The sequence below is a fragment of the Palaemon carinicauda genome, unplaced genomic scaffold, assembly GCF_036898095.1.
Source record: "Palaemon carinicauda isolate YSFRI2023 unplaced genomic scaffold, ASM3689809v2 scaffold2850, whole genome shotgun sequence".
Classification (NCBI taxonomy): Eukaryota; Metazoa; Arthropoda; class Malacostraca; order Decapoda; family Palaemonidae; genus Palaemon; species Palaemon carinicauda.
Genome location: NW_027170511.1, coordinates 10001 through 12423, shown reverse-complemented (window position 1 = coordinate 12423; position 2423 = coordinate 10001). Strand labels below are relative to the sequence as shown.

At 34.9% G+C, this 2423-nt stretch overlaps 1 long non-coding RNA gene across 2 annotated transcripts in view; it reads left to right on the top strand.

The window, feature by feature from the left end:
• Positions 1-1710: 1710 nt before the first annotated feature.
• LOC137636390 (uncharacterized) overlaps positions 1711-2423 on the top strand; it is a 1985-nt gene continuing 1272 nt past the window's right edge. The window contains exon 1 of one of the 2 annotated variants that reach the window (XR_011043085.1): positions 1711-2423. This exon is cut by the window's right edge and continues 510 nt beyond it. This is a non-coding gene — a long non-coding RNA (uncharacterized lncRNA). The other variant, XR_011043084.1, reaches the window with a different exon arrangement.

Genomic DNA, 2423 nt, shown 5'->3' with positions numbered 1-2423 from the left:
AGGAATGGCAAAATATTTCAAAGCAGTGTAACAGAGCAGCACCTTTACGTATTTCTAGATCTGTTGGTCCTCGTAATGGTGAATATAGTATTTTAGTGTTTACAGATGCCAGTCGTGATATATATGGATGTGTCCTTTATTTGCTTCATAATGAGTCTAATAAGCTTAGCTTCGTTCATGCCAAAAATAGGCTAGTTAATAAACAGCTAGATGGCAAGTCGATACCAGCCCTTGAGTTAAATGCAATAAGTTTAGGAGTAGAATGTGCTATGGAAATTTTCAATGACTTATCTGGGTCACATTGCATGAAGCCTCTACAGATTGTGAATATAACTTTATATACAGATTCCATTTGTGCTTTACATTGGCTTAATGCATCTTCATCTAAACTAGATAAAATGAATAAACACACAACATTTGTTCGCAACAGGATTCATAATATTCAGAGAAAGTGTGAAATGTTTCCTGTCACTTTTAAATTTGTTTCTGGTAAGGCAAATCCTGCAGATTTGGTGACAAGATGTGTGTCGTATAATCAGCTCATGAATTCAAATTATTTTTCAGGACCTAGTTTGGATGAAGCCAATATTCCAGAGCTATCAGTCACAATACCAGCATTTGAAATTGGTGAAGAGAGCAATTGTTCCCATGGTCTTTCTGTGCTTTTGTCCAGTGCGGAGCCTCTCATTGATATTAACAGGTTTTCCAGTTTTAGGAGACTAGTGCTAGTATATCGGAGAGTTTTGATGTGTGTCCAGAAATGGAAAGTTAGAGCAGGGTTGAAGTGTGATAATGACGATTTTAGTACTCCCTACTTTGTTCAAGCCCTTAATTTATTGATATCTTTTGAGCAGAAGAAATATTTTTCTGAAGTTTTTGAATATTTCAGTCAAGTTAATGTGCCTATTAAAGACATTCCTTCTATTGTGACAAAGTTTAACATATTTTTTGATGAGCAAGGTTTGCTTAGAGTAAGAAGTAAATTTAAGAAGTGGTATTTAAACAAAGATGACAAGTTTCCCATTCTACTGCCTAATGATAGTTATCTCACAAGACTTATTATAATGAATGCTCATGATAAATTACTTCATTCTGGTAGTTATGCCGTATTGACCGAATTAAGAAGAAATTATTTCATACCCAAACATTTTTCTACTGTTAAGAAAGCTTTGAAGCAGTGTGTTCATTGCCGTCGGTTCAATAGTCGTAGCATTAAACTTAATCAGAATTCCTATAGAGATTTCCGTTGTAATCCATCTAATGTACCTTTTGCCAATATATTTATAGATTATCTTGGTCCATTTTCAGTTAAAGTTAGTGGTGGGACACATAAAGTATGGTTATTATGTTTGACTTGTACTTGGTCTAGAGCAATTAATATGAAGATAGTTAAAAGTTTAAATGTAAGTGAATTTTTAAGAGCTTTTCAGATGCATTGCTTGGAGTATGGGATCCCTCAGTTGTGCATTAGTGATCAGGGATCGCAGCTTGTAGCCGGAGCTAATATTATTACCTCATTTATCAGGGATCCAGAAACTCTGCTTTATTTTGAAGAAAATAATGTTGCCCCTCTTTCCTTTCAACAATATTCCAAAGGTGCTAGTCAGTTGGGATCTATGGTTGAGGTGTGCGTTAAAATGGTAAAAAGGTTAATTTTTGGAGCAATAAAGAATAGGATTTTATCCTATTCGGATTTTGAATTTTTAGTATATAATGTGATCCATCTCGCTAATAGACGTCCAATAGCTTTTAAGGAAGTTGTTAGAAATGATAGTAAAGATTCTCTTCCTGAACCAATCACCCCTGAACATTTGATCAGAGGGTATGAGCTGTCTTCCTTAAATTTGATTCCTGAATTGCAGAGCATTCCACAGGATCCAGATTTTGATTCCAGAGACATAGAGAGGAGTTACCAGGGGTTGTGCAAGGTTAAAGAAAATCTTAATAATATTTATCATAATGAGTTTTTAGGTAATTTATTATATCAAGCTATTGACCGAAAGGACAGGTATCGTCCGGTTTCTCATGCATTGATAAAGCCAGGAGATGTAGTACTTGTGAAGGAGGAACATACTAAAAGGAGTAATTATCCCCTAGGATTAGTTCGCGAAGTTGTAAGTAATGATTTGGGAGAGGTGACACAAGTAACTGTACTGAAAGGGAAAACTAAAAAGATTAGTAAGTTACATGCAAGTCAAATAATTCCTTTCCTTGAGATTAATACTACTGATGATGTAGTTTGTAATACTGATAATAAGAATGTTCCTGGTGCTGATAGAAAGAAAATTTCCTCGCGGCCTAAAAGAAAAGCTGCTACGGTAAGTGAGGAAAGAACAAGAAAAATGTTGCTCTAATTTCATATGTTCATTTACAGCGATGAAGATTTTTTACCTTTGAAAAATCTTCATCCTCTTCCGTGGACT